Source organism: Diabrotica undecimpunctata, chromosome 7 (assembly GCF_040954645.1).
Source record: "Diabrotica undecimpunctata isolate CICGRU chromosome 7, icDiaUnde3, whole genome shotgun sequence".
NCBI classification, from domain to species: domain Eukaryota; kingdom Metazoa; phylum Arthropoda; class Insecta; order Coleoptera; family Chrysomelidae; genus Diabrotica; species Diabrotica undecimpunctata.
The window spans coordinates 137,360,100-137,387,848 of NC_092809.1; the positions used below are offsets into that span (position 1 = coordinate 137,360,100).

Here is a 27,749-nt window from a genome sequence, read left to right on the forward strand (position 1 = left end):
ACTGCGATGATACATACGAGATGGAAAAGAGATGGGCAGTAGAAAGGAACAGAATGGAAAAAGAGGCAGGAGTTAATTTTGCGACAGTGAGAGAAATTGTTGAAAATAAAGCAGGTTGGACTAAACTACATCCGTGCAGTTATCAATAAGGAAGAAGAGGAAGAAAGAATACTGGACCAACGCAAAGATAAGAGGGAAAGATGTTGTAAGTTGAAGTTATAGAGAATACGTTTTGATAGGAGGCGAATAGGTGAGTCGGAGGAAATGCCCGGCTGGAAATGATGCCGTTCTAGGAGCGATGAGAATATTCCAGGCGCTATCTGGAACGGGGTTCCTCTCAATTCCTCTCAAAAAACGTAATTTTATGGAAAAAACGGATTATGGACGATTATTACGTAATTTTATGGACAAAAAAAAATGGAAACAGGGAAAAGGGATAGGGAGCCTCCCGGCTGACAGTCTTTGGATAAATGAAGGTGGTGATTCGGCAGTGTTGTTCGGCTTACAGAGGCCATTCCTCTTCCGAAACGATGTTTTAGTAGGTTCGGCGTAGACCTAGCGGCATTTTGAGGTATCTCATTAGAATTATTAAGTTTCTAAAGATCTATTTAACACGATTAAAGAGCCGAATTTTTTTTTCCTCCTGCTGTAAAAATTTCAATCACAATACTATGAGAATATGTTGTTTTTCCTTTCTCTTAATATCCTTGAGCCCTGATTGTGAACTAGTAGAATATTTGTTAGTAATTGTTAGTGTTTTTTTTCTGTCTGAAACTCTGTAGAAATCGTCCACTATACGGATTAATATTTTCTTTTACTGTATGTATCTTTAAGTATGGAGTTTATGCATAAATTTTCTTTTATTTGCTAGATGTATTCGTAAGACTTTTAAGTTGTTATTCTGTTTTGTTACTTCCGAAATAGTTTCTATATTTTATTTTCTTGAATCTTTGATAGTTCTTGACTTTTTCGTCTATAATCTGCTGGGCCTTTTCTATTCTATTCATTTTCATTTTTCAATAAGCTCTTTTGTGAGTTGGCTTATTTTATAAGATATTTTATTTTGTTTACTACAAAGTCTTTCTATGATAGTACAACTAGATCGTACCACTAGACTAAAATACAAATGCCATCACCATTAAGAGAAGTTTGACAATACGACGTAATATCGCCAATGATGTTTAATCTAGCTTTAGAAAACGTCTTTAACTACAATTTGGTCAACATATGTCATCAATGTTAATTGCCAGATAAGTTAAACCACCTCAGCTCCGCTGAAGATATCGTGATTATAGCGTGTACATTCGAGTAATTACAAACTACGATGGAGGAACTTGCAGACAGCTCCAAACACATTGATCTAGAAATAAATATGACAAAAACAAAAACAGTGACAAACACAGATGACCCCAGACATATAACTATAAATGGCCAATGAGATAGAACAAGTCCAAGAATATCTACCTAAGTCAAATTCTGAAACTTGACAAAGAGAATCAATGTGCGGAAATCACCAGAAGAGCAAGACTGACATGGGCAGGATTTGGAAAACTCGTTGCATACTTAAGACCCGCAGAATATCTCAATACTTGAGGAGCAAAGTGTTCAACCAGTACATACTTCCTATTAAGACATAAATGTCAAACCTTGCCCTAACTAACACAAATATGAAGAAACTAGCCACAACAGAAAGGAAAATGGAATGTACAGTGTTAGGTACACGACTGTCAGATGGAAAGAGGAACGACTGAGTAAGATTTACAAACAAAAGTCGAGGATACTACAATAAAAATTGTCAAACTCAAATGGAGCTTCGTAGGTCACACTTTTAGACAAAAAGACCATACTACAAAATACAACTCGTTGGAACAACGTTGGAATGCCAAAATACAACATTGGAGACCCTACAATGGTAGACGACCAAGAGGAAGACCACAGAATGAGATGAGAATAGATGACATTTTCCTCCAGGTCTATGTTTTGTAGGTTTTGGAAGGTCGATTTCACATTTTCTACATATTATGTAGGTTTGTCTGGGAATAATCACTTCGTTAGCTTCCTCCTTGTTACAAATTTGGTTCTTTACCTCTTTACACTTATTACTACTGTTCCTTCTCTTTCCCATATTTGGAACGAGATGGTAACCAACAAAAATAAATGCAGAAAAATAATCTACCGTTACGGTGAAAGGATAAGATAAATTAACTAAAATTGTTAAATAATATACTTGAGTAACTGAGTGAATAAGTGCCGTAGGTCTCCAAGGCCTGTTATGTAAAAATACAAAAAAAACTGTAGTGATCTAGTTAATTTACTAAAAAGACCGTTAGATAACCTTGATATTTTTACGAATTGTAAGAAAAATGAATCACCATCGTATTATATACCTACTACGTAATGGAGTTTCCAACGTCTAACTACAACTGTACATTTCCGTTGAGTGAAAGGATTAACCGATTATGCATGTTCGCCGTTGTATTATTGATCGATCTGTCCAAATAGAAAACAATGTTCAGAATTTCGCGTATTTTCTATCAGCATGTTATCACCGTTCGAGATGATAACCACTACAGTAAACAGCACGAGATAAATAACAGAATACTTACGATTTTGCAGAGTAATATACAATATAATAGCATATCTGTACCTGTAACAAATAATATGGAATTAGATAACTATTTCTTACCATTAACAGAACAATAAAAACTTAAAGCGATAAATTCAATTGTTAAAATTTAAATATTCTTTAAAGAAAGAACCATAATTTGATGCAGGCTAGATTATGGATGATTTCTTTACATGGTCGCTCTAAAGTCCCTATGGAAATCTGATACCAACAGTGCTCTAAGGTAAGCCAACAAACCTTCACTTTGAATTAGACGTCAACAGCTACTGCTGAAGACAATCAATTGAAGAGGGTAACTCATTGGTAAGTCTCAAATGTTATGACTACCTACTGTTAGGAAATTCCACACGTCTTTATTAAATTTTTTTAGGATTGAATTATTTTATTCTATAGGTACTAGGTCTCTATAGGTACCTTTGTAGGTCGTTGTGTGAATTTCTTACTTGTCCAAGTTTTGCCTTAATACATTAATATAGATACATGACTTCTTACGAATAATGCTTTTCCCTGAAATAATTTCTTAAATCAACTCATGTTCTCTAAAAACTGTAATGTCATTTTCCACGTTTACATCTACCCTAGTACTCATTTACGAAAATAACACTAAACCTGCGAAAAAAACCAAAAAAGGTGACTGGGATTGTGCAAGCACCAAAAGTACATTGTCGTGATAGAAAAAAAAAAATAAATTGGACGAGAACCAGAAAATTTTTGTAAGCATTACTATCAGTCTTTCTTTTTTGAGAATAGCCAACACTCGAATCCGTTAGGACAAAAGTAATAGATAATGATCTCAATCAAAAATGGTTTGATTGAATCCCTTCTTTCGCGAGTCGAGCCAAATTCGGTAATAGTGACGAATAACGCTTCTTATCACAGCTGATTAGTAGAACATCTGCCAACTATGGCCACCAGAAAAGCAGACATGTAGAGTTGGTTAAGACAAAAAGAAATTCCATTTTCCGAGGACATGGTTAAGGCTGAGTTTATAAGTGCCATTAGGAAGAATCTTGACAGATATCGCCAGCATGTTGTAGATACAATACTCGTGTTAAAGGCATCACCATTTTGAGACTCTCTGCTTACTATTGCGAGTTAAACCCGATAGAATTAATCTGGGCTCAAGTAAGGGTTACGTAGCTCGTGAAAACGTGACATATAAAATTTCTGATGTCCAACGAGTGTTAGAACTAGAAGATGCAACTAATGCTGATGCCCATGTGATCAAGGAAGAAGAGAAAATGTGGAGATTGGACGGGATGGTAGACACTGTTTTCGACAAAATAATAATAGACTTGTGACTGGGGATTCCTCTTCGGACGAGTCGCTGGATTCCGAAACTTCATAAGCATAAATTATGTGTGTAGTTCTCCTTCTTTATAATTGGAATATAATAATTATTTTGCAAAGTTTTCTGTTTTTTGAAGTACTGTATTAGGCACTCTATAATAACAATAAAATTTTGCTTTACTTTCCTGGTATAAGCTATGTTTTGATATTCATTTTTACTAGAAAAACTATACAATTGTAAATTCAATGGTCCTTAGCCTATCTGTAACGATATATTCCACAATAAGACCAACTGCTGAAAATGATAGGATGTAATTTTTGCTGTTTTTGCTACTAAATAAATAAATTCCATTCTACAAATCTCTAAAAAAGTATAATTCTAGTAGTTGCACAATGCTGCAATTAATTATTAATTATAAAACCCAATGATGGCTTCACGTTTCCGTTTTAATTACACATAGATTTATTTATATAAACGATTGTAGCTAGTATCTTATTACGTAACTACAATCAAATAAAAATAAACACATTTCATGCATATTTGAATTCTAAACAGTAACAAAGTTCCTTCTTTATCTTATTCTAATGAAAGAGGTATTAAAGCATTAAATATATAAAATGTTGTCCTCGATTAATCAACTGTTGTCGAATCGATGAATCGAGATGTGACTTCATCGGTTCGGATGCAATGTTTTATGCTAAATCTAAATATAATTTTATTTTTATCGACATTACTTCAAAACCGTTCATATGCGGCAACTATGTTGTTTAAAAATGTTTACAATATATATATATATATATATATATATACGTATTTATATGAAATATTCTTGTTATATCATAAGCGAAGCTTTTTAATTATTTTTGCGAAGCTTTGTATACACGTCCTACGCTCCAAATAGAAATTATCTTTTTTGGGGTACAAAATTGTTTGATGTTAAATTAGCGACTGGCGGTATTAGACGATGTCCAGATTGTGGAGATTAACGCATTAATGAGAGCCTTTACAGATACGACCTCTGCAAATGTTTATTTTCTTGCTATAATTTCCAAACTTAACCCACACACCTTTTTCGCTTTAAGCACTACCTAACTGATTACATAATAATTAGGCAGTGTCTACAATCGCGATAAAGTAAACGGTGGCCGGTTGCTCATTAAGTGACCAGGTATTTTTTATTAATAAAGGAAAAGGAGACGTGCAAATATTTGTCTGGTTGTATTCCGTAATTTCCGGGTAGGTTGTTTTAAATTAGATACTTTGATAATATTGAATATAATGTACCTCAATATAATTTCAAAGGAAATTGTGTTAAAAATGCTAAAATAACTCAAGCGGAAGAGGACTTCGTTATCTATGAACCCCCGGATTATATATATATATATATATATATATATATATATATATATATATATATATATATATATTTAGAGAGGACGATAAAATAATAGTAATAAAAAAACAGAACTTTGGTTGATTTCTTCCACAAAAAGAAACGTCTCAGACTAATACCTTCTTCAGCTCAAAGGAAAGTACTACTCAATTGTTCTAGGGCTTCGATGGAGAGCTAGTTAATTGCACGTAGTTGACTTGAGTCAACTTCGAGACGTCTTCACTTCGAGAACATCACGTGTACCATCTCTTCAAGATGGTGCCCACAAAAAAAACATTTCAGATTATAGCATCTCCAGCCCAAAGAAACGTACTTTCAATCAATTGTTCTGGGACTTCTAGGACTGTATATATATCACATAAAAAATTCACTCTTTGGATCAATGGTCTGGCACAACGATACCTGTATATGGATCAGGATATATACTGTTGTTTCATAGACTTCCAAAAGATGTTTAGCAGACATTCGTCAGTATTAAAATCTAATGAGGATTTTTAAGTTAGCCATCCTACCCTGTGTCTCAAAGCAATAATTCCTCTTTTAGCTTCCCGTTGGGTAAACCTAGTAGAAACCACAAAATCTAACAAGAACAATTTGTTTGAACAGCTGTGAAATTTTTGTAAGAGAAAGTGTCAAAGATTTTATGAAAGTCCAAATAACAATAATTGTTTCTCAAAAGTTTCTTTTACTTGTTTTAATTTTATACAAGCAAATGTTTTTCGTTTTTTTCTATGGGATGTGAGATCGATCGGAGAACGTTTTCACTACGAGAAAATCACGTGTAAATACCATTTTACCATGGTATCGCTTGGGACAAGATCGCCCTCTAGGTGCCTTAGCACTTTGTTAACTTTGCGGCGAACACCACTTTTCTCTCCACTTTCATCCAAAAGGCTACGAATAAGTAATAATAAAGAAGAGTAAAAGGGACCTAAATTACCTAAACCAAATTTATTTAAAAATTTATTTCGTTTAGGTGATTCAGGTATAGTTAACCGTGGTTGAAGTGCGCTATCGTATTACACGTTAACAATTTTCAGTCTGTATATATTCCATGGTACTAAAAAATTTTCTATAAAAAATTGAGTACACGGTGAGTCCCTAAAGATGCATTTTTTATTATGACATATTATGTTCCCTGCAAAGACTGCAGTAAAGTGTTCAAAAAAGATATAAGGCCTAGACCACAAAGATATGCTTCAGTAGAGCATTATTACCATGATAACCATAAATTTTGAATCTTTTAAAATCCTAACAGTCTGCAAAATATCAAAAAAAGATTGTTTCTAGAAATTGCATTATTTTTCCAAAGACCCAACTGGATCTATTATAATTTCAGTTTCCTATTATATCTGGATCGAGATGACTGATGCATTTATGATAACGCAATAACGGATACAAGACGACGGTCTGGCTCCAACGCTTTTCAATATTGTTCTTGAATATGTAATTAGACGGTTGATGGCAGCGCACGTAGATGATATCAACATAATGAGCAGAACAAAATATTCACCGGAAGAAACTTACGTTGAATTGAAACAAAATGACCGGTTGTAGGGCTAGCTAAAAATAATTGAGCCCAAAAACAATCTGTGGATGATATAGAGCACGTGAACAGATTCACGTTCTTAGACATGGAACTACCGAAACTCCGAGTGTCTATAAAACAATAATCAGGCCCATAATAAGTTATTGTAATATTATATTCGCCATTGGATATTGCCAATTAAAGAAAATAACTGACGAATTACATATGATAAAGAAATATACGAACAATATAGAGAACCAACACTAGACTGCAGCGACTAGGGGTGGACAGTCTGCAGTCTGAATTAATGACAACAGAATCAACCAGAAAATTACTAAACGCAAGAATGCAAGGAAAAAAACCTGTTGGAGGAGCAAAAAAGACATGAGAGAACGAAGTAGATAACTTTTCCTGCTGCCCACAAGACTTGTTTTTGTTTTATTCTTCTCTAAGTTTCTACAAATGTCAGAAGTTTCTGACCATGTCAGAAGGTCAACTCTACGTCAACCAATCCCCTTTAGAAAGAATGACGCACTACAACCACCATCAAATCTCGAAAGTTACAATTCTTCGGACATATTTTGCGAAATGAATCCAGATATGCTCTCCTTCAAGCCATCCTGCAAGGAAAAATATTTGGAAAACGAGGTCCAGGAAGAAGAACATCTTGGTTAAAGAACCTTAGAATCTGGTTCGATACAACATCTGTGAAGTTTTTCCGCGCTGCTGCAGATAAGATAAAGATTGCCATGATGATCGCCAACATTCGTAACGGATAGGCACATCAAGAAGAAGAAGAAAGTTTCTACCAACGCAACAGATCATTATAATAATTTCTTCAAATAGTATCAAACTTCACACACTATGTGTTAATTTCAACTGTCCATATATAATAATGTCCTCAGGAATGGTACTATTAATGTAACTTTGTAGCTCTTCCCTAACATCAGGAAGAAGCAAAACTAATTATGACTGACTTGACAATGGTAAGTGAGACGTTGCCAAAACGTCGTCAAGACAATGGTTTTTTTTTAAATCGAAACTATGCAACGCGATGTGAAAACTTCAAATCCAATATATATACATATATATAATATATATATATATATATATATATATATATATATATATATATATATAAATATATATAATATAACATATATATTACTTAAAAGTGGATCTAGCCATTATATTTGAGATCAACGTGACCTTACGTAACTAATTGCCGACTGTTTGATAAAAGGTGATAAGATAATTAGAACAATAAACTTATAAATCATAATTTTTTTTCACATTAGTCCAATATAGTTGACTGATCTAATCAGTACAAAAAATATAACGGACTAACGTAGCAACATGTTTATGACAAGTGTAAAAATATTTACTAAGGAAAAACTTACTATGAAGTAAAACCTTAAGTAAATTGTAATATGGTATAAAATTTATTAAAAAATTTTAAAAATTATCCAAAATGGATTTATAAATTGAACGTTTTCAATCCTATCGGATCATCATCGGGGAATAAGGTCTATAAAATAATTGCAACTAGCCACATAATAAGGTTAGATGACCCTTAAATTACATAGTTAAAGTAATAAACATTGTAATTATTAAGACACTAGGTCTATTTTTTCTAAAGGATTTAAGATTACATCCCTTAAAAAGTATAATCCCTTATCATCGACCTAGTGTCTTAATAATTACAATGTTTATTACTTTAAGTATATAATTTAAGGGACACCTGCAGTGACGTAGCCACGGGGAGTTCCAGGGGGTCCTGACACCCCTCGAAATATTATCAAATATTAATGATTTTAAAATTCAATAAAAACGTAAAAAAAATATTAAATTGGAAAGTTTCATTTTAAATTCAATAAATAATATTTTGACTGAAGATTACGTTTTGTGAAGGGGCGTGCATGATTTGGACGCTAAATTTAAAATTCGACACTGAAAAATAAAATTACCTGTTTCTGCATACATGATTTGGACGCTGGGTGTAATTGAAATGTAAATGGAAAGTCAGGTAATAAAATTCTATAGATTAAGCTTGATAAGGTTTATTTGTCACTTTGAAATAAATACGACATACATTTTACGAAATGGAATCGATCGATATAGTTAGTTTGATACTCATGTATCCTATTTCTAACGAACATAATTTTTTTTCTACTCTTTGGATCTTTAAGTCTATTACTTTCACTATTACAGACACTATTAATTTTAATGTAAGTTTCAGTTTGAAAATTTTTTAAAACATCAATAAAATGGAAAATATTTGGATGAGCATGGTAAAAATTATCATTAAAACGCGAGTGGAACGATTCACAAGCATTAGTTGTTAATTGTAAACTCTTACTCATCGCAGCCCACATCTCCGACGGAAATGTTGCGTGGTCGCCAATGTAGTTGTCCAATAAGTAGTCGGAAAACTTTTCAATTTTTGAATCCTTTGGTTGAATAGCCATAAAATCATATATGAAAGATTCTTCGACTTCTGAGGGAGGTAAAAATGGCAGCCCAAAAATATATTTCAGCCATTTAGATATTTCACTGTCTGCCAATTTATATTCCCGAATTAAGCCACAACCACCGATATTACGATACCAAGCTTGCATAAGATGAAAACGGCACCCTTTAATGTGCACATTTGGAAATTCAAAACGCGCAGCATTGTGGATAGCAATTTCAAAATCGGAGAAAATGATTTTTGGATTGAATTTTAGACCAATTACTTCACTTTCGCGTTTCAAAACATTAAATAGTTTTATATAGGATTGTTCCGATTTGTCGGGAAGTAAACAATAACACAATGGTATATAATGTCCATTGATAAATACATGTATGGTAAAAAATTGCTTGAAATATTGAGCATAGTAACTAAATGTACCGTCCATATAAATCGTTTCACTGCCGCAAAGAAAACGCATGTTAGTGTTACACGAGAAGATGATAATGTTATAGAACTTAGTTCAACCGCAAATATAAAATTCTCGTCTTTAAGTGTTTTGATATTCATAATATTTACCGCAGCAATAGTTTCTTCTTTACTTTTGGGCAGTTTCGGTTGAGCCATTCGCCGTTCACTGTATATTTGATTTCGTATTAAATTAACGTCTTTAACAGACATGTGGCTTAAGCAATCTACATTTTCTTTCAACGCACTATGTATGATTTTCCTTTCCTTCCTTTTGGCACTGCTACGCACAATCTGTCTATTAAGCGTCTTGATATCACACTCGTGATTATGTTCTAGATTACTTCGTATCACTAACTTTTCTGGCCCTATCGTGAATATCTTCGCTTTACACGACCGTTTTACGCACCTCCAATACGTTTCTCCCGATTTTAGTACTTTATCTTGAGAAAAAGTAAAACTGTTCACTTTGAGCAAAATTTTACCACGATTACTTACTAACGTTGAAATTTCCATGTCCACTTTTCACTATTCTCTGACAAACTAATAACTAGTAACTAAGTAAATTTCAATGACCATCATTAAACCCTAATTATATCTAATATCTGGTACCTGCGATAATCCTTCCGGCAGCGTCCAAAACAAGGGTACTTTTAAGACCCCCAGGTACTTCAGCGTCGAAAACATGCACGCCCTTGTGAAGACACAAATCGAATAATATTTGTTCTATTTACAAAACCTTTTATTAGGAAGTAATGTCCCTTAAACCATTTTAAATAGTGTCCGGACACTGGTTTTCGACAGTATTTGGATAAATTTTCATATTGTGTTTTATGGGCATTGAGCACTTATAACTAAGTATATCTCAATAATATAGTGGCGAAAACTCAGCAACAGTTGGTGACAGCGATATAAAAAAGTAGTTTCTTAATTTTCCTCTTGGCTTGTGAAAATATCTTAAGCGTTACGCTTTCATTATCCATATTTCCTCAAAGTGTTTCTTACTATTTCGTTAGTTCTATTTAATGTACCAAAGATTATCCTTATTCCTCTAAAATTTCGAAATTGAATTTGAAAAACTCTTCATTTCTGAGAATATAAATCGAAAATCGAATTTAAACTAAATCTGTGTTTTCTAAACATTACAAAACCAGCAGACGACAAATGCACTGACATAGGGATTTATAATGTGTATCCACGTCATGCCAATTCGTCTATAATAAGCAGAAATCCCTTCGTGAAAACGATTTCCTAATACTCCATACTACAGTAAAATAATAAAAATAAAATAGACGGTTTAGTTTTGATTTCGTTACAGCCACCATTCGCTGATACGCATATTTCTGCCTCTTATTTATATTCTCATTAGTAGATGTCGCTGCAGCGTCCGTTTTTCAAATATTTACTTTTATAGTCGGAGAAGGTTTTATTTCGTTAGAGCTTGCCATGAGTTCGCTCTGATGAAGCCAAAAGGCTTCTGCTTCTAAATATTCAAAGATATTTTTGGTACTGAGGTTCAAATTGTAGAGATAATCATCAAACAACTTCAGTTGATGGAGTATCAACATCATTCCATGTTTAGACAATCAAACTTCTGGTTTAAAAAAAAAAGTTTTATCGACAATAAAGACATTTTAACTGTATTTCAAATACTCCTTCTTGGTTTTGCATCTGCTAAAAAAACTAACCAGATAACAAAGCTATCTCCATATTTTGAAGATAAATGTTTTCTGGCAGAACTGACAGGAGAGTATTTATTATGGCGTAAAACAACAAAAATTTTGAAGACCGATACAGAAGGTTTGTGGGTTTTGGAGTTTTCTAATTAAAAACATATCGCATTATTTTTTTTGTTTGAATACTTCTAAATCTTTCTTCTTTTTCTTTATTTTTCCTTTTAAAATATCGTGAATCAGATTAGCACACTAGTGCATAACAGCTAGACTAGTCGTTATGATCCAATCTCTGATGGAATGGTACTAAAAGAAGAAAAATCAAGCAAAAACTATACGAAGAAAATATTAAGGGCAATAAAAATTGGTGTCAGGGAACACAAATATGTAATAAGAACAACAGAACAGAATGCAGCCACGAGCAAGAGATTCCAAGTTGACTTCGCGCAGTGACAAATCCAAAGAAAATGATAATAACGATATCATTTCAAACACAAATTTTTTTTTTTTTATTTAGAAAAAAAAACATAATCCACATCAACCACGAAGGGTTATTAGTGGAGTAACGTACACAAAAGTTCATTTTATTTACATTAAATAGATGTATATAAACGTAAATCTTTTAAATAATTTATTACATGGTCAGTGTTTATGGTTAAAGTGGTTTTGATGTCATCTGAGATTCCATATTTTCTTCTTGTTTCTTCGTGGTACTGGCAGTCAATCAGAATATGCTTCACCGTCAATGGGAGAGAACAGTTTCTGCAGGTTGGAGAAGGTTCTTTGTTGATTAAGAATCTATGGGTCAGTGCAGTGTGTCCAATTCTTAGTCGGTTAATTATTACTTGATCCCTTCTATTGGATGGATTATTCAAGATTGTCTTCACAAGGGGATAAATCTCATATAGTTTGGTTCCTGAATATTTCCAGTAGTTTTGCCATATGTTCATACAGTGGTCTTTAATTAGGTTTTTGAGATCGGAATATGGGTAATTTATTGTTTTGGTTGTGTATTGTGAGTTTAGTCGACTTGTGTTTGCTAGGTTGTCCATTTTCTCATTTCCAACTATTCCTACATGCGACGGTACCCAGATAAATGCTACTTCTTTTCGAGTTGATTGAATTACATTTATCTCATTTTTTATATACCCGAAATATTGGATTTGTAGGGTATATTTGTTTTACACCTAATAGAGCATTTAGTGAGTCAGTGACAATGACACATTTATTCTCATTACGCGTTTTGAAGAAAATTAAGGCTTCCAAAATGGCTATGGTCTCGCCTGTGAGGATGCAGCAGTTTGTAGAAAAACAAAAATTATAATTAACTGCAATATCAATGTCACGTCTACTTTTTGGTGTAATTTGTTTTTTATAAATTAAATAATTTAGTAGCTATGTCAAACTTCTACCAGTCTATTTTTAAAAACCGTTTCACTACTAATTACATTAGTAATGGAATGTATTTATGGCGTTTGTTTGGACATCCGGTCATTGGCACACTAAATAGGAACACTGTGTGGTTGCCTCGATAGTTAACAAAATAGTTTTTTTGAAAAAGCCAAAGACCTCTCATACAAAAGACCGTTTGTGAAAGGTTAGTAATTAAAATCTCGTATAGAAGCTATTTGTCAATGTAAACAATCCTAAACTGGTACAAGTGGTTTAGAAATTTGTTGTTAACACAATTACGGCAGAAAAGAAAAACTATTTGTGTGTTTTGGCCTTCACGCTAAATACAGTTAAGGCTCGTTAAGTTTATATGTTTTGTTATTGAGTAGTCATAAAATATACACGAATATTGTTAGCTTAAGTATTGTAAGGAGGGTAAAAATATAACGTCATTGAACTACGTTAGGAAAACTGTGAAAGTTGTGGATCCACACGTTGAGAGGAAAGAATCCCTATGAGCAATAAAACAACTAATACATACCCACAACACAAACATACAAGAAACTACATTAATTTTAAGATAATAAGTAGAAAAAGAAGATATTAGGCATGATTTACCAGAGATGAAACACGACCTATACGGAGTGCAACGAAAAACAACCTTAAAGTGAAGAAAGACCCATTAATGAATTTAACAATCTAAACAAAATAGAAACAAAGTTATGGATAGCCTATATAAAAGAATTTCACAATGGAGACAGCTTATAACATCAGAAGAAGAGCAAAGTGATGACCAATTCAGCAGAGAAGTCGCAGAAATAATAAAAAATGTAGAATTGTTATCAATTTTGCTGTAAAACAGGAACCCGATTGATCTGACAACGTCCCGTAACCAAAGTTCTCGATCGGTCTGACCTGGGCATTTTCAGATATTTCTGTCAACCTGTAAATATTATCTAATTAACAGATATCTGAATATGTTTAATGATTACCACAAATTACTATTAATTGTCCATTCGGCAAAAAAGGAAACTATGCTATGGTAAAAACAAAAATCAAGGATTTTGTATCAATGACAGTCTCTGGAAGTATTTAGATGGAAATATGTTCTGAGTGAAATGCTTAAGAACGGATTTATTACAAAGAAGCAAACGGTAGTGCTTTCATCATAAAACCTTCAGCTTTTGGTTGAATGAGATAAAACGGCAAGGTACTTACAATACAAAAGGCAAGTGGTGACCGCAAGTACATAGAGTCTTGATACTGCAAATAAACGCCGGGAACAGGATTCGATGGTTAACCAATTACAGCTCTTTGGGCGACAGGCAATCTCAATGACAACGGCAGGACGTTGTGGTAACAGAACAATAGCAAGACAACGATGCAAACACAATTTACATCAAAGTCTAGAATAATAATAGACAATTTAAATTAGAGGGACAGTTACAAGATAGATGATATGAGTAAATAAATTTACCAGCTTAAGTCGGACCTTCTTAAAGAAAAACGGATACAAAAGTGAACTAGTTTCGAGTTAGTTAGACAGTTAGGGTTCAGATTGCTGCGAAGAAGGGGAATGCCGGTTATTATGCAAGAATAACCATAAATATAGGTTACGCACAGAGAACCATTTCGAGTCAACTGGACTTTCTTTTTTCAAAAGCACAGCAGTACATAATGTGAATGGGTTTATGAACCGTGTTTCGAAAATTGAAAAAAAGGCAAAGAATTCATTGAATAAGTTCTTGGAAGATAAGGGCCTTAAGGACAAAATGCGATACTAACTTCAGTAATTAATAAATCGAGGTATGACGCGACCCGTCGTTTTTTAGCCATGGGCGTAGCAAAAAAAAATTTGGAAGGAAATAATTGAGAAATGCTTTGAATATGCTTCAATATAACATAAAACCTTATAAAGAACTGTAATTAGAAAGCCAACCCAGCAAAGGGATAAAGGCAAGAATGATAATGGAGCAAATATAAAGAAACGGATTATATACATGGATAAAACATTGGTGAAAAATCTTAAACCACGGCACTACATTTTTTGATTATCCCTGTCGATTTATAGAGAATTAATTTTTAATAATGTTTTTTTTTTAAGTTTTATTATCAATAGCTTGTCAAGTTTGTGAATAAACTAAAGTTGGAAAACAATTAACCCAATAGCTATGGCACCCACAAAGTGTATTAAAGAGTTCTCTGCGGGTCATAACCCTGCTTGCTTCGAGATATATCGAATATGTCTATCATGTCATTTGTTAAGGTAATCAGCGTGTTAAAAAATAAGTATTAAAAGACTTGTTACCAGTTCTAGAACCCAATTTAAACCTGTTCCTTTTTCTTGGACCTTCTTCTTCTTCAGTAGCAATTGCTTCGCCTTCCTGGAGTATCTGTGAAATGTTGATGCTGATAACCTTTGGAAGATTTGCAATATGGCACAAAAAACTAGATCACTAGTCGCCTATTCGGATCCACAGCTTAAAACACAAACTGAGAACTGAGCCACTGAGCGACGCTTACTTAACAAAATATAATTTTTATTAACTATTTAATATTGTGTGAAAGGTTTGCAATAATTGAAACCTACATCCATTTTATTATTTTAAAAAGCCATTAATAACCTGGACCTGCCTTTCAGATAAACAAAGAAATATCAGCCTAGTCAGATCAAGTTATTTTTAGACGAAAATGAAAACAAATCATATCAAATGTTTCAAGGTCAACAAATTAATTATTTAGTTATAATTGTACCATTTAAAAACAAACCCGAAGACAGATAACCCAATGTTTGTTTAAAATCAAATTTAATTATACGAATTTTCAAAAATTTCTCTATTGGATATACAGCATGCTAAAATTCTAAGATAAAATCAAAAGTAATGATACTATTTTAAATCTAAAAAAAAATTGTCATGAGTTTTAAGGCCTTTACGGCTTGTAGTTTACTGTTATGGTATTTCTATGTTAAATAAATTGAAATCACATACTCGCCGCTTGCTATATGAATCTTTACAAACAACCGAGACATAAGCGCACTTCAAAAATTCCAAGTTTCATAGAAACTTCAAATAGTTTACAGCCTTAACATTGCTCAAAGATGTACTTACTTTGGGCTCTCAGAGATTGGAGAACCAACACTTAAATATAGAAGGATGCACTTAACTACTACATATACATTTGGCGCTAATTGTAATCAGAACAATACATTTGGAAATAATATATATTGCTCTGCTAATTTTTTAGAAATAATAATAATTGGAGATTTCAACATTGATTTCAAAAAAGCTTCTAATAAACTAAATAGTTTCCGTGATCTAATTTCTACTTTTGGCTTAACCACAAATGTTAGTGAATTTACTAGAATCACAACTAGATCAGCAACTTGTTTAGATAACATCTTAACAAACATAAGCAGTAAGATAGTTGGCTGTGGAATTGTGGACCCATGTATTTCTGATCATCTTGCTCAATTTCTCTACTTAAAAACAAAATCTGAAAAAAGTCATAGCGCTAATACATACAGAAGACATATAACAAGTAATGTTAAAACAGTCGTTAAATAACGTTGACTGGGCTTCAGTTGTTTCTCTCAAAACAGCAACAGAATTAGCTCAATTTATTACCGAAATGTATGTAAAGTTGATTGAAATTAATTTTCCAATAAAAAAATCACGAACACATAGTAAAGCTCCAATTTCTTGGTTTGATGATAAACTAATAGTAATGCGAGAAAATCTTTCCACAGTCAAGATAATTGCTGATGTTACAAAGGAATATAGTGAGTATAAAAAGTTTAAGAAGCACTATAAATCAACAATATTAGTAAAGAAAAAACTGGCTTATGAGAATTTCTTTTCCAATTCAGAAAATATATCTCGTGACAGTTGGAAAGTTATAAATTATCACAGAAATAAATTTCAAAATAAAAAAGTCACAGATTTTTTGAAAGATGTACACTCTCCTTGCCACTCTTTATTTTTATTACCTGTTAGTGATACTGAAATCAGGAGTATTTTGCATAGATTGAAAAATTCACACTGCACGGATTTTTATTTCTTAAACAAAAAAACCATTGTGGAAACAATCGATATACTTATTGACAAATTAATTATACTTTATAATAATTATTATAAAGTATACTTTATAATAAAGAAGACGCATTTCCTGGCTTCAAAATTTACGAAAGTGGTATAACACGACTACCACTGAACTGTTCCGCGCTGCAATAAACAAAGTAAAGATAGCCGTGATGATCGCCAACATCCGGAACGGATAGGCACTTTAAGAAGAAGAAGAATCTATTTAGATCATGTTTAACAAATAGAAAACCGGCAGTTTTTCTTAATAACAGCTATTCTGAGTTTAACACTGTCGAATATGGGGTTCCTCAAGGTTTGATATTAGGACCGACTTTGTTTCTTATTATTTATCTGAACGATTTATTTCATTATACTTTTATTATAAAATGTGTTTGCTTCGCAGATGATACAACTCTCATTATTACTGATATTAATCAGCATAATTTAAAAATTAAAATAGATAGTGATACCCAGAAAGCAAAAAAACTGGTTTTTACCATAATGGGCTGATGCTAACTGATGAGAAAAATCAGAATTTGATTTTTAGTTCCGATAGGAAGTATATCTCAAGAAATAGTGTTAAACTATTAGGAATCTTTCTAGATGATAATTTGGGTTGGAGTGCTTATACAGATTACTTAAGTTCTAGACTTGCTACAAGTATATTTTTAATACGCAACTTGGTTTATATGATTCCTAAAAGTAGCCTTAGAATGTGCTACTTTGCACTAAGTATTCCATAGCCATCTACAGCATGAAATAACTGTCTGGGGTAATGACGATACTTGCAAGAGCAGAGTATAGGGGACACTGTAAACCTTTATTTCTGGATTTAGGTATTATACAACTACCTTCACTCTATATATAAGACGCTGATTGAAATAAATACCAACAAAGGTACCTTTAACATAGACTCCAACTTCCATGATCACGATACAAGATCTAGAGATGCTATTAGAGCACAACGTTTTAGGTTGACAAAGAGCATAAACAATTCTACTGATGTTGGTTTGCATAACTTTTTGCCAGATGAAGTAAAAAGTCTTCACTTATTATCGTTTAAGCTTAAAATCAAATCACACTTTTTGAAATATTGTCTCTATTCTAAAACGGAGTACCTAAGTACAGCTTTTATACAATAGTACCTACTAGTTTGGTCAGGGTATTTGCCTATTATGACGATATTTCATGTTTTTATATATTTATTTAGTGTGTTTGTCGTTTCTTAAATTGTTAATAATAAATTCGCAAAAATTTTATATGTATGTATGTAAAAATTGTCACTATTCCTTTGACTTGTCAAAAACAAAACTATTTTTGTATATTGACTAAATAAATTCTATTCTTTCTATTCACAGTAACATAGTATGTTACTGTGACTGTGTATAGTAACTTGTCACAATGTTCTTGAAGAACAACGCATTTAAAAAAGAAGAAGAACTGAGCTACCTCATTTACCTGAACACCAAGTAAAGTCGTGCGAAATAGGCATTCAAAAAAAAATGGAATGAGAAAAAGCACTATTGAACGTTCAAGGAAAAATACGAACTTGTGAACTAACAGAGAATCCACAAAAAACGGGCAATACTGTCTGTTAAAAAGAGGAAGAAAATAAATAAAAAAGAAGGATAAGAAAAACAAACTCTAAATAAACCTCGTCCCACATGTTAGTTTTCATATTTTTAATAGCAATTTGTCTAGTTATGAATTAAACACGCTGTATAAATAGCATGTTACCTCATAGATAAAATCAGTGTGCATATGTGTTTTCAGAATAAGTTGCCTAAGGTCATCGCCGCTATAAATAATCAAAATGGTTTCATAAAGATTTTATTGTGTTTTTCCGTTGATTTTAGAATCAACCATCCGGTTCTTATTGTTAAACGAATAAGTATGTCAACGTTTACTATTTTATCTAGTTCATGCGATACCTGCAGCCGTAATTAAACAAACAGTGATGATGATTAAAACTGTGAGATTCAGTGTATTATATTTATACAGGTATACAAATTGTATTAACTGTTTTATTTTGTATTTTGTGGTTTACGTGAAAAACAAATTCTGTTCCCCAGATTCACTACAAAACCTTCTTCAGTTTGTTTTCTAAAACGAATTAAGATTAAGTGAGATAGGTGAACGTTTATTCCGGCGTGTGTAAAACTAATGTTTGTTGTTTATTAAACGCTTGCTTGCGACGTTAGATCTGTTATTTTGTTTAATTTTACGACGATTTTTCCCTGCCCTGTCTAATGGCTCTCTAAACAATTTTAGACGTAAATATATCCACAGAAGGCCTTGATGAAGGGTTCCTCAATTATTTTTAGCCTGGCGTGTGTATATCTGTATACAATGTGAATAAACTTGAGCTTGCTAGGAAACATATGTTTGGGTTGGTTGGGAACTGTGAAGGAGTATTTACAGGGTCGAACTCTGCTAAGAAAACAAGTCAATTGATTTGAAGTTTTTGAACATTCATAAAAATTTTACACGTAGTGTATTTTAGCCCTAAATCTCTACTTTAACACGTAGGGTTCTTTTTTATTACAACAGTTGGGTGGTGGCGAAAAAAAAAAATTAATATTTTCACAGCCATAATATAAGTTAATCAAATCGATGAATTCAAAGTATATGTTTGATAAATTTGCTCCGAGTAGCCATGATAGCTAATTTGGTAGCCAACATGATGTCCAAGACTCGTACCGTCTTCTCTTCTTTCCGTACGATGTCCATTACTGAACGTTGGTTATCGTATTGCTATCATAATATAATTTGATTCACCGCAGATCTAAAGAGGGACGACGAATACTAATTAAACTATTCACGTAGCTTACAAAGCCATGGTGTTCTTCTTCGACCGAGACCTCGCTTTCCACATATTGTATCCTGAATAAAAAGATGGAGGAGTCCATATCGTTCTTGGTGTCGCATGACATGGGAAAAATACTCCCATTTTCGTATTTTTACCACTTCAGGTTATGTAGCAGCCTTCGATACGTCCACATGTCGAAAGCTTGATGTTTATTTAATAGCGATTTAGTGAGCGCCCAACTTTCAACTCCATACAATAATGTCGTCGAAAAGATGTAACATTTGACGAGTCTTATTTTGAGGTTAGAATTGCCGACCTCCGTCGCGGAGATGGCACTTGAAGAAGAAGATTTTGAGGTTATTGTTAATATTCTGTACACATAATACTTTTTTCATTCTAAAAGAACATTGCTCTGGCCTTTTCAATGCGTATTTCTATCTCTGCTCATACCCCAATTGTCATTTATACTTGAACCGAGATAAGTGATGTCCTCATTTTTTTCTATTTCAGTACCACATGCAGTAATTGTGTAGTCGTCTACCGGTGTTTTACTGGCTACAATATATTTAGGTTTTAAAGTATTAAATTTTAAGCCGTACTCTGCACATTCTCCAGAAAAACTGCCAATTAATAACTGTGTTCTTGCGTAGAACTTGCAAGCACCACATGATTACCCGCATATACTGTTCCGCATATAATACTTAGACTGTCTATACGAAACAAATGCAAAATGATTTCAGTTACCAACAAAAACCAACACATTCAGGATATTGTAAATTCAATCCTCAATGGCAGTTAAAAGTTCTGGAATTATGTCCGTGGAAAACATAATGACAACAACATTCCAAATACTATGTCATATAATATTGTTGCTTCTATTAATTCATCTCAAATAGTTCAAATGTTTGCTGATTTTCATTGTTCAGTGTACTCTCCTAATCCTAAGCCTTACCTGTCTAACTATAACCCTGCTGCCAACTTAGGCTAAATTTGTATTTATTTAATGGATATGTACAACTGTTTGGAAAGCAGGAATGTCAAATTGAAACGTGGTCCAGACGTCATTCCAAGAGATTTCTTATATAATACTAGATTCGTTATATCGCCAATTCTACTAAAGATCTTTAATTTATCTCTTAGCTCAAGAAGTTTGGAAGACGAGTTATATTACTCCTATCTTTAAGAATGATAACAAGACATGAAAAAGTGGTTCACAAGCAAAATCTCAATGGAACTAAAATTAAGAGTGGTCAAGTGTTATGTCTTCCCGGTCTTGTTCTATGGAGCAGAGGCATGGACCACAACGGAAGCCACCCTGAAGAAACTAGAATCTTTTGAGCTGTGGATATATCGCCGTATTCTTCGGATATCCTGGACAGACCACATCACTAACGTGGAAGTAATGCAGAGAATAGGCAAAAGCAAAGAAATAATCTTTACCGTAAAGAAACGGAAGCTTGAGTACTTCGGACATGTCATGAGGCATACTAAGTACCGGCTGCTACAGTTAATAGTCCAAGGAAGAATCGACAGTAGGAGGGGACCGGGAAGAAGACGACACTCATGGATGCATAACCTGCGACAATGGTTCGGACTAACATCGACCGAACTGTTCAGAGGTGCCATAACAAAGTCAAAATAGCCTTGTTAATAGCCAACGTCCGAAACGGATAGGGCAAAGGAAGAAGAAGAACAAGACAGATGTTAGAAATGGTAGAGAAATTTCAAAGTGCTCTTTATTTAGTAAAGTATTTGAAAAAATTGTATCTCATTACCTAATATTTTATGTGAGGAACAACTTGTTCGCTTGAATAGATCAACTATAAAAATTCGTGACCGATTCGTTGGGTGATAGAAGTAAAGTAAATGAGATTTACACCGAGTTCTCTAAGGCGTTTGACATAGTAAATCATTCCATGTTGATGAGTGGAGTTCTCTTCTCTGGGAGTATTTGGGTCACTGTTAAGTTCGATCTCAGGCTTTTTATCAAATCGTTATGAAATTGTTAACATTGGTTATCTCTCGAAACCATTGAATGTCACCTCAGGAGTGTCATCTCTCAACAATTTTGGCAAAATTGGCAACTGTGTCTTGAATAGCAAATTTTTATTATAAGAGAGAATGACAAAGTGAGCGGCAATGAGAAAGGAAAAATTCAAAGACAGAGTAAAACATAGATAATAATTATGTTTAATAATAACTTCATATTATAATTTAATATATGCCGATAAATTTAATGTCATTTTATTTTTATTTTAATTTAGGATATAAATCATTTAAGATATGCCGATGACAGAGTTATAAATGCAGACGGTTCGGGGGGTTTGCAATGTTTACTTAACAAAGTATCAGCCTAAGGAGATCTATTGGGCTTAAAAATGAATACTGAAAAAACAAAGATTAGAGAAAGAGATTAGACTTAGAGAAAGCCTTGACTACATGGAAAAGAAAATGCGAAAAAAATACCTATATACGTTAAGCTTTGCAGACGATCAAGTAGTGATTGCACAAGACCAAGACGACAGCTACATGATGAAGAAACTACAAGAAGAATATACCAAGGCTGGCCTAGATATTAACCTCGCGAAAACAGAGTACCTATCTACAAGTGAAGAAGACATAGAAGATCTACAGATTGATGACAACGTAACAATCAGAGGAAAGGATAAATTCAAATACTTGAGGTTTATAATCACGAAAAAGGCAACAACAGAGGAAGAAATTACACAAAGATTAGGACAAACAAGAACAGCAATCCGACAACTTAACTCAGTATGGTGGGATGGACACCTAAATATGAAGACAAAAACACAGATTTATAAAACATTAGTGCGAAGTATTATGAATTATGACATATGGGGATGAAAATTGGATCATGGAATGCCTGCGAAGATGCTGCAGAGTAACAAGAATGGATAGGAGAAGTAATGACGAAATAAAGCAAAGAACATCAATAGAAACAGACATACCAACATATATAAAAAAAAAGACTAAAGTGGTATGGACATGTAAGAAGAACTAGCGACAGCAGATGGATAAAGAGAATAACCGAATGGAGCCCCATAGGGAGGAGGAAAAGACGACGACCCCGAAAATCCTGGAGGAACGAAGTAGAATACTGTAGAATCCCTCAATATATATATATATATATATATATATATATATATATATATATATATATATATATATATATATATATATATATATATAAACAAAGATATTGGTGTTAAATCGAAATCCGTACCTGGTCAGCTGGATCGTCGAGAATCTTAATCTCTATTTCGAAATACGAGGTCGTATTGAAATAGCCAGATCAAACTTTTTAAAAATCCGTAGCTTCCTAAGAGATAGATCGCTCGATATACAAATAATGAATAATTTTGTAAAGTGCTACACATATTCCACACTTTTCTATGGGGTTAAAACGTGGACCCTTAAAGTTCTTCTTCTTCTTTTTATGTAGACCTGTTTTTCAATCTGCATCCAGTAAGTTGTCGTTCCATCGTTTTCGTGGTCTTCCTACTGATCATCTTCCTATAGGGAAACCGCCTCTTGCCGTCTTTACTACTCTATTTGTTAGTCGGCTTACACGATCGTATGCCTTAAAAGTTAGCAGCCTGGATAGACTTAAGTCATTTGAAATGTTAGTATATCGAAGAATGTTGCGAATACCTTGGGTAGGGAACGAAATCATTAAAAAGCGGAAAAGTGCATATCTTGGTCATGTAATGAGATACGATAGATATCACTTCCTTCAATTTGCCAAAATTGTTGCACAACACAATTTGAAAAACGAACAAATGAAATAGAATCGAAGGATAATGTACGAAAAAGGTTGTGGATTATACAATCGTATTAGTGATAACCTCAGTACTTATATATTATTATTTACTTATTAATTAAGAAAGTTTTTAAATAGTAAATAGAAAGAGGAACTTGTAGCTGTATTATAAATAAAAATACAATTTGTTTAACTTTTGTATTGAGTCGATCTGTACAGAACCGACTAACAAAGCTTGACGTTTGTGAAGTCCCGGCCTGGATTGAAGCCGAATAGGATGCACATTTATTATGGAACATTTGGTTGGAAGGAAAACCGGATCGGCAGATCTCAATAACTGACACAGAAACAGAAACTTCACGGTTCAGATTAAAGATTAACTAGGAAAACGTATTACCCGACACGTACACCTATTTTCAACCGAATACAGTTTGTAGTTGTGCTAACAGAGCTATGCTCGAATTCATTAGGGTTGGAGTTCATTGCGATTTCAAGATTCGCAGCCGTTTACTTTGAGTAATTTCGCCAAGTGGTTAACAACCCTTTATATTTTATACAAATCGTGTGGAATATTCAGCTGAAATACATTTTGATGGTTTTAATAGGTTTCAAGTAAGAATTATGAAAGCACTTCCATTTTCATAACTTTCAATGGTGAATCAGCAGCGAATTCATATTTGAAAACTGCAAAAGCTGTCTATTAAAAAAAAATTAATATCTGGAGTAAATGCTAGGGAATGAATTTAAAAATGAAATCACTTTACAAGAACACGAACAAGCAGCAGAAACTCACAATGAGCACACAGAACCACAAAGGGAAATCAATTAAATTAAAAATAAGTCAATCAATAATACAAACCTGTTAGAAATTAATAAATTACTGGTGATGAAACGCGAATTCTGTCGAGTTATATATGACCCTTGCATAGATAGCAAGACGAACGAATGAAGACGCAGATAAAACAACCAATTAGATAGTGAAATACATATGTAAAAATAATCTCAATTGAGATGCTGGATACAATATATCTACTAACTAGTCGGATCAACTGATCTGTGTTAAAAGTGATGTTTCTTACTGTTTAGAAATAGATAAAATGACGCTCCCTGTATTCGGTGCTTGCTAAACATATTCGCAAACACAAAAATGATCGGTAACACAAGGTAACCTTGCAGTAGTAATAAGAGTATCGAATCTAGGCAACATTTATATAACTGCATCGCATCGATGTGATGTTATTTAACACTGCGAACCACAAAACCGGTTTTTTATTTTTATTTCGTTTATTTCGATGAACATCAGGTATGTTATGACATGATCTCACCGAAGCGGAGCGTAGGCGAAGGTACAAAGGGATTTTAAATTTGTGGTTGGAGGCCGGCTAAAATGTTTTCCATTTGCGTGTCATCATCAGTGATGTATAAAGTGGAAAGGCCAAACGTGGATGAACGTCACAGAAACACAAACGAGGCATAATTAAATAGACTTCGCCAACATATGAGTGATATATTAAGTTTGTAAACTATATATAGTTTCCTACATTTTTACAATATTTAGCGTTAAATTAGTGATAGCTGTTTAATTAATATAACTGTCTAAAGCCTTCTTTACCGCCATTTTACAAAAGCAGTTTTACAAAACGTGCAAATGAGGAATTATTTCTGTCCGAAATTTTTACCTATTGGCTTCTTTATCTTTTATGTAGTTCTGAAGCTAAAACTCGAAAACTTTTTTCCACTTCAATATTTTTTTTATGTGGGATACGTATATTATTTTAGTAATCGACGAGCCATCCACATTCAGAAGCCTTCAGTTAAAATAAAGTGATCAGTTCCAATATCCTTAAACATATGCTTTAGAGAAGTATAAATAAGTAGACTTTAATTCCTATGATTAAAACATAAAATAAATTAAAATCATGCAAGATAAAATCTCATGTGAAAGATTCGGTATAAGAGAAATAATGTTTCTTCTTATTATGTATCTTCTTTAATTCTGTGAATTCATATATAATTAACTTACTTAGAAGAGCATAGGACTTAATGTATTTTCCTGTCGTATTTCGCTGCCTATATTTATAGGTTATATAAGCTGTCCATTTATTTTGAATTCCATATTGTTGTTTTGGTAGATATTGTCATCGAGTGCCATAGTCTGAGGACTGAGGTCATTCACACACATATATGCACACATATAAAACATTTATTAGGCCGGTCATCGAGTATAGATCTAATATCTATATTATGGTGACCGGCCATCTCACACAAAAACTACTGGGATTGGAGAGGAGAATCCTGCATAGTAGAGTGAATAACAAGCGACACGATTATCCCTCCGCCCTCATACATCACCTGTCGAACAGCAAGCCCATTGATGAGAGGCTTTCCTCTCTGAGCAAGAGTTACACAATCAGCACCATCCGTGGCCAAAACTTCAGAGCCCCAAAGCACTTTAAAAACTACTTGCTCATCCATCGGCAATGTATTCAGAAGAAAACCTAAACCCAGAATCCCCTTCCTTCCCACAATTCTACTGGCCCTTGCCAGCAACGAACTCCCTGACGAATACATTGACAGGAGGCAACTCCCCCTATTATCGTCGTTGCAATTAACTTTTAAATGCTCACTTCGAGCTTGCCTAGACAGGGGGATCGGTTTTCTGTGGTTTCCCGATCTCATTGCAAGATGATATATGTCTTTTGCAGAGGATACAGTCACAGCTGCCCTCATGCAATCGCGTTTCAACACATTTACCAATTATAATTTGTAAACATACACACTCAGATATATACTAATTAATTTTTTAGAACAATAATTTCTGAAAAGGACCGTTTAACCAATGCCCCTTTCACCTATGATTGTCCAGTTGCGCTCCTCCGACGACAAGTCAAAACAAAACACCAGTGGAACTACGAAGCCAGAAAGAAGCAGCCAACATAAAAAAACAAACCACGTCCTGAAGAGGTGGAAAACCTAAAACAGGACAACAAAACTCCAGATTCCAAGAAAACACCCACAGAGAGTATCAACTGACAATGGACTAAAATATAGGTGATTTTCAGGTCAGCCAGTCAGCAGTCAGTCCTTCACGGGCTCTCCTAGAGCATAGCACTCTAGGAGGCTCTGCTTCTTGTTCAGACTCTGTGGCTGAGTTTTATTTCTACGACAACTTTAAAGTTTTATTTCAACCTTAGTAGTTGTGTTTATAAAAAATACCTTGTCTTTTTCAAGACAAGGTACAATTATACCGAGCGTCCGTTGTAAATGAAGGTGTTTTTTAACCCTTAATTGTCACCCCGAGGCGACAATATTTGCCATAGTTATTAGTTATTACAATATCTACGGGAATTGCTGTACTGTACAAAAGATGAATCTTTAAGACTTACTATGTCAAATGCTTTCTTTAAGTATGTAATCGGTACATACAAACGCTGATCTATTAATTGGATGATTTCTGGGTAATTGGTTTTATGACGAATACTGCATTTGTATTTACATGATTTTCCAGTACGAAAACCTTGTTGTGCATCTGCTAAGCTAGTCTTATGATTTATTCGTTCTTCCAGAGTTTTAATTTTAAGTTTCAGAATGATATTCAACAAGTTGATACCACTATAGTTTTGTGTCCTGTTGTATCCATTCGTCCGATATTTTATTGTATTTTATAATTTTGGTAATAATGACTTAGTTGTTCCGTCATAGCTGTTCCACAATAGTTTAGCAGTTAATTTGGTATCCCTTCTTGGGCTGTAGCTTTTCTATAATTGAGCTTTTGAAGTGTTGAACTTTCTACATATTAAATTCTTCGTTTGTGGTTATTTTTGAACGTATTTGTTGTCCTTATCTATACAGTTTTTTTTTAGATAGTTAATTCATGTACACTTTTCCACGTGTTTCGTATCCATTACTTTCTCCACCTCTTTAGCTTCTTTTAAAGCATTACATTACCTTTTGTAGTCCATATATATCATGTTCTAAAATATATAATAATTAGAGAAGATATACCAAACCTTTTCAAGAGGTTATTTAGTTAAAATGAAAGCTTATGCCCGATGTTAACGAAATTATCATACAAAAAACTGATACTGATACCGACACTACTATTTTTTTAACTTATCACAGTTACTTATAGTAGATGTAGACAAACTGATAACAATGATACTTCCTGAGCATCGTTTAAATCGTTTAAAACAACTGATTAAAAATGTGAAAAAAAACACGAAGGCCAAAGACTACGTATGAACTACGGAGAAATCG

General features: G+C 33.4%; 1 protein-coding gene and 1 long non-coding RNA gene across 3 annotated transcripts in view; both read right to left on the bottom strand.

The window, feature by feature from the left end:
• LOC140446989 (uncharacterized) overlaps positions 1-15,178 on the bottom strand; it is a 105,327-nt gene extending 90,149 nt beyond the window's left edge. Inside the window, exons 1-2 of the long non-coding RNA XR_011951546.1 lie at positions 15,129-15,178; positions 2,607-2,647 (exon numbers count right to left, since the gene is read on the bottom strand). This is a non-coding gene — a long non-coding RNA (uncharacterized lncRNA). The remainder of the gene's footprint in view (positions 1-2,606; positions 2,648-15,128) is intronic.
• Positions 1-27,749, bottom strand: part of LOC140445886 (Krueppel-like factor 7) — a 730,239-nt gene that overhangs the window by 642,251 nt on the left and 60,239 nt on the right. The gene's annotated exons all lie outside the window — the stretch shown is intronic.